Here is a 15,547-nt window from a genome sequence, read left to right on the forward strand (position 1 = left end):
TATCTCCTTCACGTGCATCTCACATGCTTGAGTTGACCATATCTGTGCTTCACTAGGATGGACCTGGTCCATATCTGAGTTCCTTTATCAATCTTCAAAATTCTCCTTTACTTGGGCAAACAAATTTGCAGGGAGAAGTTTAATTAGATGAAGGCGAAGTTTTTACACAATTCATTAAAGGTGTAAGAATGAAGTTGGCGTGTCCATATGGAAATATTCAAAATTAATTTATTTAATTTACTATTTGTCATGTCTACTTTAATTGTTTTTCAATCCTTTTCATTTCCTTGTATAACGATGTAAGAGTTGGCAACAAAAGCTGAAAAGATATTCGCCAGAATGCTGAATATAAATAATCAACTTTAATCATAAATACATACAAAGAGAGAAAAGACAAGATGCTAACTTCCACATTATCTTTTTTTACTTCAGTTTACGTAACAAAAAACAGATCAATAACATCATGAAACACATTAAAGAAGTGAACCTAATAATTGCTTTTTCTTGATATGTATGTGTGTGTATATATATTTTTTTAAAACGCAGTGCACGAAATATCTCGCGTTCACGTAGAATTCAGGGAAGGGTCACATTCCAAAGGACTGTGATGTAAGCAACCAACCCTAATACAAGTACCCGTGACTAATTTTACGGTTCGAATTCATAACTTATAAGTCACACAAAGACAATTTATATATACATATATATACACTTGTCACTAATGGCAAAAGCTACCTCCTCCTAGGAGAACCTTGTCAACGTGCAGCTCGAAAGAAACCAAATATATCATGTTCAAGTTCAATAATATAATCTTGCTTTTATCATAAAGAAATTTTGAAAATATGGAAGGGAACAAAAGACATGCCCATTATTTACAAGGGAAAAAAGGTCAGCCACAAGCAAAATGATCCGTCATGTTTGGTGTTGGTTTTAAATAGTTCCTTAAATATAGATTAAGTAGACCAAAATATAGTAGAAAATACGAAAATTGCCACTCCAAATGTTAATTTTTGTTAAATCTCCTCACAGTTCTCATGAGGAATTTGTTAGATATTTGACGGAGATCAAAAGTTTTTTTTTTCGAAAAAATTTAATGTCTTAACGATATATTTAAAGGATTATTTTAAACCTACCCAAACATAAAAGACCATTTTCGTCAATTTTTCCTGACCATTAAAAATATAATTTTCGTACAAATATCTCATTATAGAACACAAAAGGCCAAATAAAAAAATTTATAAAATTATTTGGACAAATTGTTTAGTTGGGGACTTGAGGTGGAAAGGGGCGGCAATGGCTGCTATTATAAGACAAATTTAGAGCTGGAAATATTTGGAAGTCATAAAAATACAATACCAAAAGATGCTTTCAGAATAGTTTAAAACTTCTACTATGGATTTAATGCTTAATTTACCGACAAATTATTCTTTACGTACAAAAGTCTTTTTCGTTCCAATAAAAATTCTGAAATTTAAATTTATTGTCTTAAAAAGAAATATTTTCTTGACCAAGAACTTCAATTTTTTATATCCTAGATATATTTTAATTTTTCTGGTTACTATTGATCGTTGTAACGGATGTGCCCAAAGTAGTGTAAGAAAATGTGAATGTGGGCGCGCAGGGCCCTACGCGGCGCGAATTCAGATATAGTCGGGCTCCAATGCGGGTACCGAACACCGGATGGAAAACCCAAAGAAAATAAGATTTTCCTACGTGGTGACAGTGTGGTATATGTATAGGAGCGAATATATGCATGGCTTCTACATATACTTAATATTTTATTTTACTTATTATCTATAAATAAAAATTTAATTAAAAAAACGACGAAGCCATGCATATATTCGCTCCTATATACCACAACGAAGCCATCCACCTTTAATGAGAAGTCTCAAATTTGAGTCTTGAGAATGAAAAAGTTACGATAGAGAGCGTTTTCTCTTTTAATAAACCTTACGACATGCAAACCCACTCTAACAAGTATACTGAATACCGAATGAAAAACCAAAAAAATTACTAACACTAATAGAGAAAAGACATAGTAGTACTGCTGTAGGAATATCGTACAGGCATGCGACATCATTGTTTATGATTGGTTTATTAGTTGTCTATTGAATTTTATGCTTTATTCACATACCTAATCTCTTCAACATCATTGCTTTAACATATTCTTCCTACACAAAGGTAGCTACTAGTACTACTTATCAACAGGGAACATCTCATCTGGCGCATTATTTCTTTTGTGTTTTGACGTTCTAATGTAAAGATAAAGTCAATATACTGAACTGCTGCATGCTTAAATTAGCACCACATCTTCTATATCATATTTTTGCCATACATCTTTAATCGGAGGCGAACCTAGAATTTGAAAGTAGCGGGGTACCGCTATCGAATAAAAATTGGAGTAAATGCTAGAGTAGGATCGAACTTATGCAGCACATTAAAAGTCAAGTAATGCCCCCTAAATCGACCAATGCATCTGCCTAAGCTTATATATATATATATATATATATATATATATATATATATATATATATATATATATATAGAGAGAGAGAGAGAGAGAGAGAGAGAGAGAGAGAGATACATATTTTTTTTTAAAAAAAATATTATCGGGAGCCAGTGACCCTCCTACCCTAAGGGTACTGGATTCGCCTCTGTCTTTATCTCAATAGATTTATCATATGCCATTGCTTTTCCTAATGGTACTCTGCTTCTTGTAAATAAAGAGGCAAGAAAGAATTACGTGAGTTCAACTGAATTCATTACTTTCGCTTCGAATTATATATTAAATGCAAACAAAAAAATGTTCAAATAATAAGATCACTCTATTTTTGAATTCATATTCACTATTAGTACATTGATGTGCTCTATACTATGGTTCCTAGCTCTCCAATCGCACAAATGAGCGATGAATTTTTTAATTAATATAGAAAGTTGACTAGTTATTAGGATCATTGACAAACTTAAAGTAATACTTAGTATTATTATTATTATTTAAAAAATTGGACTTATTTTTGTCAAACAAAACACCTATATATTATGTTTATTTAAAGATTCTTAAATTCATGTTCTAAAGAATATGTTTTTGGTGTTGGACGGCTAATATAAGAAAAAAGAATATCCGAACAAAAGAAGTAATTAATAATTGAAAATATAAATAGATAAATAAATGGTAAAGAAAAGATGGAATATCAATGTTCTCCTCCGTGTATGATTGTGACCCTTTCGTAGATAAAATCTCTTGCTTCCAACTTGTTTTAGCATATAATTATTATAGTTTCATTTTGAAATAAACAACTATCGACTATGTTCAATGTTTTACGATCGAAATAGAATAATTTTTTAAAAACAAAGTTGTTTGCAAACAAGAATTAATAACTCTTAAACAATGAAACGAGGGTTTGTTTGGTAGACATGTGTTGATCTTCAACACAACAACAGATGCAGAGTAATCTCACAAGTGAGGTATGGGGAGTAGGAGTGTTCGTCGGTCGATACGGTACGATATTTAAATATTTCGGTTCGGTAATTTCGGTATTCGATTTCTTAAAATACACACCAATATCATACCTAATTAAATTCGGTATGGTTCGATTTTTCTTCTTTCGGTTTCGATTTATTCGGTCTGGTAACTTCGATTTGTTCGGCTCGAATATTGACTAATGCATAAAACCATAGACTGTAATATTTTTAAGTAAGGTATGCACAAATATAAAAGTAAAAATATTATAATATAATGAAAAAAAGAAGAAGATGAAAACCAAAAAAGCTAAACCTAGATGGGAGAAAGGTTGAAATGTAAGTAAGAAACCAAAGAAAATGTGGAAAGGCAAGTACGGTGGAAAAGAAGGTGGTGAAGGTTAACGAGGACTATAAAAATAAAACTTAAATATTTATGTTATAATTAATAATATGTGTAGTGTGTAATATACTTCGGTATGGTATCGGTATTTCAGTATTTTATTTTTGAAGACCGAATAGCATACCTAATACCAAATTTTTTGCTTTCGGTACGGTAATTCGGCATTTACCAAATTATGCGCAATCCTAATAGGAAGGGTAGTATATACACAGTCTTACCCCTACCTTGTGAAGGTAGAAACAATGTTTCCGGTAGACCCTCAACTCAGAAAAAATATAATCACAACATTACTAAAAAGAAATACAATAATGTGTTATCTTCAAATTGATGCAAATTGAACCTTTTTCACTTTAATAATCGCATGATGTAGCTTTACATTTCAAGAAAAGGATTTTGAGGTTAGAGAGTGAGATTATATTTATTCCATCTAAGCCTTAATAAAAAATCATTAACTTATATCCATCTAGGTATTTTGTTAGTTGAACTTATTACGGTCATGCACTTACACGTAAAAGTACGTAGTTAGACAAAAAGGTCATACCTCATGGTTTATATTCAATAGTTATCAGTGTATATAATTTATCTTCGTGTCACTATATTAATTTACAAAAATTTGTATATATTGATAATCTAAGAAGAGAAAATTCTATTTCTTTAATTTTTCAGTACATATGGGGACCGAGGAAAGGGTAAAAGGTGTAATGAGAATCAAATACACCCGACTTTTTTCCCATGCCTAAGAGTATTTTTTTTTCTCAATGTAAAAGTTTCTCGGATAAAATACAAAACTGGTCGGTCGACTGACATTAATTGTATCAGCTAGCCAAAAAGTATATAAAATATTGATCACGCCCAACTATGTCTTATAAAAGACAAAGCGGTCGTTGCAAATATAATCCGGTTTACAAGTCCGGAGTCGAATCCTCAGGGAACTAACCTATCTATTACAACTCTTAGTGATGCTAGTACAAGCTCAAATAATTCCCGGATGCAAGATTTTTATCAATAAATATTGGATTTCGTTTAACTAAAGTAAAATGATATTAATACTAACTATATTCCAAATTAAAGATAATTCAATGGTAAAAAGATCTAGGGTATTGATTTCCCCAATTGCTAGTTTAATTCTTAACTCTTTTGCTATAATCTCACCGTAATACTCTATGAGGATTATGACTATGGGTTACCGCAATTATCTCTCGATCAACTACAATAATTTACTAGATCATTCTCTCGAACTACCCTAGCTGATAATTTATGCAACTCTAACTTATCCCACCAAAGTTTCATTATTTCTAACCCCACTTTTAAATTCAAATAATGAATCTCTTCAATTACCCAAAAGTGGTGTTGTTCAACAACAATCTAACCTAGTATTCTTTCTCAAGCAACACAAGGCAATTAGACACGATTAATCAAGGGCCACATTCAATTAATCACCATACAAAATATAGTTAAACAATCATATAAAAAACCCGGCTCGATTATAACAAAACTGAGTCAAAACTTCATCTAACAATTGGTTCCATAAACCCTAGATTAAATGATTAGCTCCTCATAGTAAAACAAGATAAAACCATAAAATCATTCATAATTCATAAAATAATGATAACAAGAAGAAGAATGAAAAATTCTAATGGTGTCTTGATCTTCTCACACTTGTTCTTGCCTCCGATTGAGTCTAAAAACAAGCTTCACATTGACTTGGACGAGTTTGTTGAGTTTATATAGGGTTAGAATAAGTTTCCCACGTTTTACACTTTATCCCTCAAACTTCTTGGCCTTCTCCAGGTCGACCGCAGTCGCGGGACAACCGTGGCACGGTCGCATGTTTTTCGCCTTTCTTTCACCGCGCCCCTACCGCGGTCGCGGTGAACTGTTGCCCAGTTTTTCTTCACCTTTTCTTGCTCGTTTTCATCCGAGCTCTTCTCGATTGGCCTTGTATCTACATATTTGACCCCAAAACACTCTATATCCTCCTCCTAACTCGGAGTAGTTCCTGAAAAGCATAAAAACCTCAATTAGAGCATTTTGTTATCATTTAGCACTTAAAACATCAATAAAGTATGATTAACTTAGAGCATAAATAGCATCTACATCGTATAATATAGGCTACTATCAAATATCCTCTAACAACAAAACCACACTCTATAGGCCTAATCATCACTGGGTCACTCCCCTACTCCTTATACCAAGAATAATTCACATAGAGAGACTACCTTATCGTAACCTTCTAACCTCAAGAGTGAACTCTCTCTCTAGCCACGTAATGTCCCTAACTGGCTTTCATACTCTTAGTCAGAGGTCCAGACTTACCTTTCCTTCATCAATCACGTGCCTACTCACCACAAAAGAGACTTTTGTCATGTCATTATAATTCACACACTGAGGAATTCACATACATAATATTTCACTCACCCTCAGAAATAAATTCTTATGCCACAAACAACGCACCATAGGTTGTCCGTAGTGTAATACTCGACTAATCAAGCTCTTTTGGTCTAGGATCAAGTAGGACTTTATTTGGTTGTAGTGTTGGTTGCGGGACAGGTAGGATACATATGGGTATAGTGACTACACATCGCTAAGCACTTCAATATTTTTTTTCACTTTTAAGCCCATACCTTTGTCAAACCTTCATTCCACATTTACATCATTGAGTTACACCTCCTACTTCTTTAAGTACATTTACATCAAGAGTCACCACTTAGCAAGGATATATATATATATATATATATTCAATTCAAGTGGCTCTTACTTTTTTAACAAAATGCACCTTTCTCCTTATTTCATTAGCTCCGCTCAAAAGCCCAACCAACTACCCCCCACTTTAATTTTTTCATATTCATTACAATTCAAGTGCTTCTAAGAGGTGATAGGGTTCAAAAAGATAGACAATCCACAGCTTGGGTAAGGCTTGTAATGTGGTTGCCAAAGAAACAAGATTGCAGGCTCAAAGGGGTTAACTATGAAACATACAATCAGTTGGATGAGAACATATATAGATAGGTTCAACAAGGAAACGCCTATATTACTTTCCAGACCAATTAATACTACCATTTCGCTTAGTTCACACACATGGCAAGTTCTAGGCATTGAGTGTTAACATAGAATACACAAAGGCTTACTCACACATGGCATATGACTCAATTCAGTTAGGACCATCAGACACTTTGCTCAAGGTGCTTAAGCCAACTCAAGAACACACAATTTAAGGCTTTATTGCTAGAGTCAACTAATAAGCCTAAGTGTCACACTAAAACAATCTCTATTCAAGGTACCATGGAGTTAAGGGATCCTATTTCTATTCTTCGCCCAAAAATTCCTACAATAAAAAAAAATTAACTACACCCGATTCAAATGTAAACCCTTGAAAAAGAACCGTGGTTTAAAGAAAACCAAGGGGGAGTTGATACATTACCTAATAGAAGAATTTTTTTTTGTTCGACTTAAGTCCCTCAAGAGACCTGTCGAGAGGTGTCCGTCTTCGGGCCAAGTCGAAGTTAATTAACAGCAACCAAAAACACCAAACAAATTTATACAATTGTACAACAACAACCACCCCCACCCCACACTTAAAGATTTGGCATGTCTCCATGTCAAGGAAATTAAAGCAGAGTAAGGTTAGGGGACTTCCCTAGTGCTCAGTCTTGATCGGAGATGGTGCCAAGATCGAGGTGACACGCTCGTCCTAACGCCCGGAGCCAGCCCATGATCTTTTTCTCTAACCTAGCATTTTGAGTAGCCAAAGTGTCAACTCTAGCACTCAGGTCAGTGATCGAAGTGCGTAGGCCAGTCATATCCTGTTCCAAGGCAGTCATCTGGGTACTCCGGCGAGCCTGTGATGGGCCCGCCTCATCAGCACTCTGCCCTAGTGGGGCAGCAGCATGCATAGCTCCCTCATCATCATCATCGGCATCATCATCATCATCCGCCACTGCCTGCTCTTTTCCAACAGTGATTTTGCTAGCCTTGAATGGGGCTTTTAATGGCAACTTCCCATCTACTATGGGATTTTTAGGAACTCGTGAAGCACGACACATTTTGGTGACCAGGGAAGGGAAGTAGAACCCTTTTGAGTATTTCCGGAGCGAATGAACATTTCATCCTGAATGAGTCGGGCCACGTCAAAATCGTGGTGGTTTACGAAACAGAAAATCGCTGCTGCTCTTGGCCCATTAACATCGTAGTGTTGCTGGATGGCAGCAAATGACTGTTGATGATTGTTAGCCAACACTTAGATTCCCAAGTGAGAGATTGGGAGTTCGGGGTAATTCCCGGCTTTATCCATATTGGATCCCGGCCAGCCACACAGATTGTTTGACAAATTGGTTGCCACGAGACAGGTTTACGCTGATAAGCTTGGTAATAATCTATCTCTCCAATGAAGACCGGCAACCTGTACACTCGGCGGATGGCCTCAAGAGACGCATCCACTAGGGTATTTCGTACCGTGACAACTCAAACTTGTCAGCATCCCAGTATTTCATCAGACGATCTTTCCCCACCGTGAAAAAGTAATGGGTGTTGCGCACAAACTTAACTCCCATAACGCTGCCATGGAAACAGATTATCAGCATTGACTATGTAACGTTACCTAATGGAATACTAGATTACTTAATGCTTTAATCAAAGCACCTATCAGCATGCGCGAAAAGTGACTTGTGGCAATCCCCGAAATCTAGACCCCAAATCTTCACATTTTTGTCTCCAGAGCCACTGACAAGCAGATCCCCATCTGAAGAAATATCCATACACAATACAGGCAGCTTATGACCATACGAGTGAAAGGAAGAACTAGAGTGAATCCATATAGAAGACCTGAAAACGTATGACATCATAAGTATTAGGCCTAAATAAGACCGGAAAGAAATAAGAGCCTTGAGATGAAGTAAAACACAAATGCATTTGGTAGACTGCAACACGATGATGCAGCAGAAAAACAAACTGAATTAAAAGTTTTAACGGTGTAATGAAAACAACCTAGATATGAAGCTAGATAGAATTTCGGGAGCTGACTTAAGAATCTGTTCACAGTCTCAAACCGTTTCCAGGCTGTTCAAATGAATCTAAGTTAGGGAACAGGATATTTTGGGAAGTAGTTTGACTTCTGCTAAGGACCTTAAGGGCTAAACCTTAGGTTTCTCTGTTCAGCTTATTAGCATGGCACTTGAACCGGAGAAAACCATTGTTTGATTTTGCCTGAGAAGTTCTAATCTTTTGTTTTATTGATAAAGAGAAGTTCTGATCTTTTGTTACTTCCAGATCCTGCTTTCTGCTAGACCAACTAACGTGGCTCACAGCAATATTGGGCTCTCCGATAAAGCATTCATTGTATCTGTTATCAAGATGAAATGGGTGAACAAAGCCAATTGCAAAGATAAAGAAATTGATATGACAAGCAGCATTTGTTACTAAAAGCATAGGTACCAAATAAGGTTTCTACCCACCATCTTAAGGAACCGAAAATGAAAATGTAGTTGACTTTTGTAGGTAATATGCCTATCACTGTCAACTAATAATGTTACGCAAAACCTTTTTGTTTTTTTATAAATAATGTTACATCAAGACATTTGATCAGGTAACTTCACAAATACTTCATAAAGTATACTTCCAAGTCCCAAGAGATGAGAATTTCTACTTTAAAGCTGTTCTTCAGAAATTACAATATGGACTGACCATTCAAATAAGTTAGACTGTTACCTTTACTGTGCTATCCAACAAGGCAACAGCAATATATTTGCCATCAGGGCTCACAGCAACGACTAGAACATCTTCATTCATTTTTAAGCTCCTTGTAGCAGATGCGGTTAAATGCTTAGACCCCTGTAAGTCAATAAATTAAACACATGATTACTCCCCAGCAAGAACTGAGATTCTTTTATCCAGCAGAAACTAGCATGTTAAGAAACAAGACCGTGGTTGTAAGAATCCCAATTCAATTTTGCATTCTAAGATTTGACATATGTATATTAGACAAATGCCTATTCAGCGGAGAACCTCAGTATGCTGTTCCGTGTTCGAACCTCCATAGAATTGCAGCAATCAGTTATTTTATGCTACTATTTCTTTTGTACAAAAGCATTATTATAGCCCCTCTTTTAAGAAGTATAAGAGCACCACTATAGCTGTTGAGCAATTGTATTAGTATGTGGTAGTGGAACTAATCTGTTTTCATAGGAATCCACGGATCTCTATTAAGATCCTAAACCATCCAACATGAAATCCCAACATTAAGAACCAAAGTGCAGATAACAGCAGTACGCTGTCAAGAAAGATGGAGATGCACAGTAATTTAGCATGAGTCATCCATGTTTGGCAATTTGTCATATGTTTGAATATAGAGAAAGCTAGATTACGCACTTCACCGGCCTTTCGTACCATTTGGAATTCCCAGAATTTAATGTCATGATCGGCACTGCCGTGAGAACCTGTACCATCTGGAGATAAAGCAATCGACTGAACAGAACCGCCATGGGCTTCCACTACATCCACACAAGTAGCGCTTCTAACGTCAATAAATTCCAGAGTCCCGCCTTTTGTACCGATGACCGCATACTTGTTACCTGGAACAAACAGTCCACAAAGACCATATCCAGAATCAATAGTGCGGAGGCAAGAACCAGTAGTAGGGTTCCATATTTTAATTGCACTGTGACTAGTTGTCATCAAAAGAGTGTTATCTGAGCTGAGAGTAACACTTCTGACATCAGAGCGATGCCCCTGAAGCTCAATAGCACTCAATTTAGTAGTTGCACCGCTTTCTATAGCATGAAATTCCAACATATTATTGTTCAAAGACAGTGCTAAGGTAGCCAGTGAGTTTTTTGAAGTGATTGGGGAGAAAGAAATTGAGGAGATCTTCTTTCCAGCTCGTAGAGTCTGAAGAAGCTTGAAGATATCCATGACTGTAACAACAGCATTGCTGCCTTCTTCAGCTCCAATATTTGTCTCTCCTTTTTCCGTTGCCTCAAGGCCTTCTTTGGCAGCTTTCTTCTCCTTCTTTCTACTGATTCTTCTTTTTGCTTTGCGTTTAGATTCAGACTCATCCAGCACACGGAATATTTCCACCGTCTTCCCTGCAACTTGACAAGCCAGCAGGTTTCCGGACTTATTAAACCTCACTGTTCCAACTCTATCCTTGCTTTGACGTTGAATTTCACCAAATGGCTTTAATACTTCCCATTTGTTTTCAGTAGGCAAGTCCTTTCTTACATCTGTTTCGCTTTTGTTTGCAATCAATTGTCCGTCAGCTAAATCATGCTTTATAGTGTAAAAACGAAGCTCGGGGTCAGCTGAACCAGTGACAAGATATCTTTCCTCAGGGTCAATATCTATGGACCAAATTTCAGTATGATGGCCACTTATAATCTGCATGCAATGTTGAGCATCAAGATCCCATACCCTCAAAAACTTGTCCTTAGAAGCTGTTACCAGCTTTTTGCCAGAATCCAAGAAAACAAGATCAGTACCTGCAGCACGGATGGCAATGGAACAAAATTAGAATTTCACAAGTGACACATGACGAAGTCAGAAAAGAAAAGTACATCACTCCTAATTTCAAGGTAGTATGAACCTGATCGCGATGTCCCCGAAGGCGAAACAGACCAGACTCACCCACCACATCCCATAAAATAATGTCATTATCTTTGCTTCCTGATGCAAGCAATGATCCAAGCTTATTGAATTGAAGGGCAGTGACAGCCCCTTTATGCCTATTCAGTGTGGTTTCACATATCCCTTTCTCCGAATCCCAGATTCTAATGCTTCCATCAGCATAACCACTTGCTATCTGCAATTAAATCCACCTTATCATTACTAAAACCATGAAAATAAATCTTAAGTTTCACAACCTTTTCCTATGAAACAAAACAATATAAGAAACAAATGTATCCAGTCTGATCCCACAAAGAGGGCAAATAAAAACAATGACCTCAGAACATGTCTTGTCATTTTAGCTTTCCTGCTTCCCTACGCCACAATAATTTGCTACAACAACTTACATTTTAAGATGCAACTCTATCTAAGATGAAAGAGTACCATAACTACAGTACATGTATCGCTACCTATAAATCAAAACGTTCAAAATATTTCTTTTGATAATCGAGAAATCTGCTGTTTGTAGTTTTGAAACTCAATGGATCATTTAATCTCCCCTCTACGCTTCTCCACGTTGCTGTGAACTCGTGATATGCCCATACCACAAGTCATATACTGGACCACCCTTACTGTTGAACCAAAAGCATACAGAAAATAATACTTATTGAGAAAAAATATCATACTGGAAATAAGTTTTTCCCATTCATCATACCCCTATCAGAAATTATCCAAAAATCATATCAAGCAATCAAATACACCTCAATCCTTTAATAGTTGGGATTGGCTATATGAAATGTCCATATTCATTTTGCCTAATTGGACCCATTTCCTTCCACTACTCAACAAACACACACCCTTGTAAGTGAAGTAATAACAACTAATAACTCCCAATTATTTAGTACCAGTTCACATAGACCGCTTGAACCAATCTTGCATTGCTACATGCTATGTTTTCTCCCCCATTCTAGCAGCGGCAGAGCTACAGCCAATAAAGGGGGTTAAACTCAGTTGGAAAATCCTGCTGCGTAAATAGGGCAAAAATACTTTTTCTCCAAATATAAATTTTTGAATATCCTTAAGATAATGGAAGTAGCAAAGATAGTTCAAAAATTGCTTTAGGTCGCAGGTTCTAATTTTTTGAATCCCCTGGTTAAAATTCCTGGCTCCGCCACTGATCTCTCGTAGGTTAACAGGTCGAGTGTTTGCTTTCATTGTGTTATTATCTTAGCTAAATTGTAGGTCATTAAAGATAACAATATAATGAGCATTTATCTCTAAGAATATAAAAATTACAGCTTACGGGAAAATGCAGCAAAAAACAGAGACAAAAAGAAGAAGGAAGGAAAGAGGGATTTACAAGGGATGAAGAAGAGGAAGCAATGGATGTAACGGCAACGGAGGAGCCTTTACAGTTAGATGAAGGAGAAGGAGGAGCTAGGGTTTTGGTTCAAACGCCCTGCCTCACATGCCATACGCCGACTTTCTCTAACGCCGCCGTTAACAAGTGTTTGCCGGTGCTGTCATAGGCGAGGTTTGATTCCCCCGATACTATCACCCCAAACGACGCCGCCGGCTCATACCGGAGATACGCCTTCACCATTGCGTGCTGTTTTTTCCTCTCTTTTTTTCTTCACCTGTTCTCAGCAATGGTGTAGAAGTGACAGTGCAACTTATCAGGGCTAGGGTTTAGGGTTTAAGCTCTCTTTCTCGTTTTCATTTCTCTTTTTTTTTTCCATTCTTTTTCCTTTATTTTTTTCTTATTTCTCAGTTTGTTTGTTTTTTTAATTGGAGGCGAGGGGAGAAAAATGGAAATTCGGAAGTCTTAGTGGCTTTTCTTTTAGGCAAATAGCACTTTTTTTTTTTTTTGGTTTCGCTCGGTGTCCGTTACCCGCATTGGAGCCCGATTATATCAGAATTCGCACCGTGTAAGGCCCCATTCGGGGGAAAGCGCTCCCTACCAAGGGTTTTTCCATACCAGGGCTCGAACTCGAGACCTCTGGTTAAGGGAAGAGCAGTCCCATCTACTGCACCACATCATTTGATGGTGGCAAATAGCACTTTTAGTCCCCGAGTTAATGATATATTTTGGTCTTAGTTTTTGCGTTATCCAAATTATCCTTATTACCTTTCTATTAAATTAGATGAAAATTTTCGATCCTTCAACTAATATCGACCCTTAAAAATTTGGGAAACTTACACAAATATCCCAAATAACTATCAACTTACTAACCTTTAGCCATTAGTCATAGACTTACCAAAACTTGCCAAGCACATATAAAAATTGAGATATCAAATAAATAAGGTTCTTTCTCTCAAAGAATCACTTGCAAAAAGCACATTCCATATCTGTAAGCGTGATTAGCAGCATTAGATGCAAGACGGAAAGGAAATTGCATGGATAAGGTAGCAAATAAGGTGATAAAATATTAAAAAATACACAATATTCCAAAAAACTAAGCAAACAAAAACTTTTTCAATGGGTATAGTTGAAATTCATTGAAAACATATAGATAAGTCAATACACAAAATTTGAGGAAGATTGGAGGTGATTTGGACTGGTTTTGTATCAAAATTCGTAATTAAATCTAGTTCAAAAAATTCTTCTGTGACACATGTGCCACGCATGTATCTCATACGCGGGTAGACATGGATATACATGTGATTCACAATTGATACAAATATGATACATATGTGATACATAAATGATACACAGTATGATACACATATAATTTTTTTTCATGTTCAGTTTTTACTTCGAATTTTCAATTCAAACCACCTCAAAACTTCACCAAATCATCCTAAAACTGAGATTCAAGCTCTTTAAGATGTACAAATCTATTCTAATAGCACTCACTCAAAAGAAAGTAAAAAATTGATCTTTTTTTTGCTACGAATAGTTAATTGGCTAATATTAGTAATATTTGGTTAATATTAGTAATATTTTATTAACTGGCAAATTTTTATAATGAGCTACTTATAAATGGACATAGCTGGTAGTTTCCCTCAAAAAATTAAGAGGTACTTTTACTACTACAAAGGGAAATTTAGGTATTTAAAATTTAATGCATTCAGTAGGTAAAAAGAACCTTAAAAGAAATCATTAGTACTACGAAAATAATTTATTGCATCTGGTGTTTACACCAAACTAATAAATCTAAAATATATATCTTATATATATACTTTTTAATAGTTACACGTGGTTAAGTGATATGCATTTTTCACTTTGATTTGTTAATTTTTAAAATTAATTATTTCGTTAGGTGTAAATACCCGATGTAGGTAAGTCCTACAAATCACATATCCTAGTTCTGCTCGATATTTAGGCGCTTCTTCGTTGCAAAGGAAAACGATATGTTTCACTCTCACAACAAAGGATGGATACTACTTGAGAAATTACTAGTTATGTCCGCCTATAAGCCAATTAGTATAACACTAGATTATCTTTGCTCGTGCTTACGCACGGGCCCAACATTTAAATTCTATCAAAAATTCATTTATCTCCCACTCATTAATTTATGATTTATTATAATAACTTGTGTATTTCGAATTTAACTAACAGAGGTCAAAGTTTTTTCTTTTTAGTCTTAGAGTAATAAAAGTAATTATGAAGCAAATATGTATTTCTAAATTGTCAACTTGTTAGAATATTAAGATAAAATTAAGAAAAAATAAGATGCACAAAAGTGAGAAAATAAACACAAAGCTCTTTAAAGGACATCCAATTTTAATTCTTTTAATAATTTTTTTCTAAAAAGTTGTAAAAATAAATGCTTGAATGAATATTGCGACACCCCCCCCCCCCCAACTCATTCGTGGTTCTATCTTTTTTTTTTTTGGTAATTAATTTGCTTTATTAATCACCAAAGATCATGCTTTACATAACCATAGTCCAGCTTATACTCAGCTGACTATCTAATCCTCATCTAATGTACTAGCTATAACAGAACTATGTTAACTACTCTACTATAACAAAAATTGCTTCATATGGTTTCTAGTTCTAGGACTTGCTCTAACATTACAAATATAAGCTAGTTCTCTTGCTAAGGCTTCACTGTTGCGGTATCTCTTCTCAAATATACATGTGTT

General features: G+C 35.7%; 1 pseudogene; it reads right to left on the reverse strand.

Annotated features, from left to right (window-relative positions):
- LOC109230347 lies at positions 7,319-13,061 on the reverse strand (annotated as a pseudogene).

This window comes from Nicotiana attenuata, chromosome 7, assembly GCF_001879085.1.
Source record: "Nicotiana attenuata strain UT chromosome 7, NIATTr2, whole genome shotgun sequence".
NCBI classification, from domain to species: Eukaryota; Viridiplantae; Streptophyta; class Magnoliopsida; order Solanales; family Solanaceae; genus Nicotiana; species Nicotiana attenuata.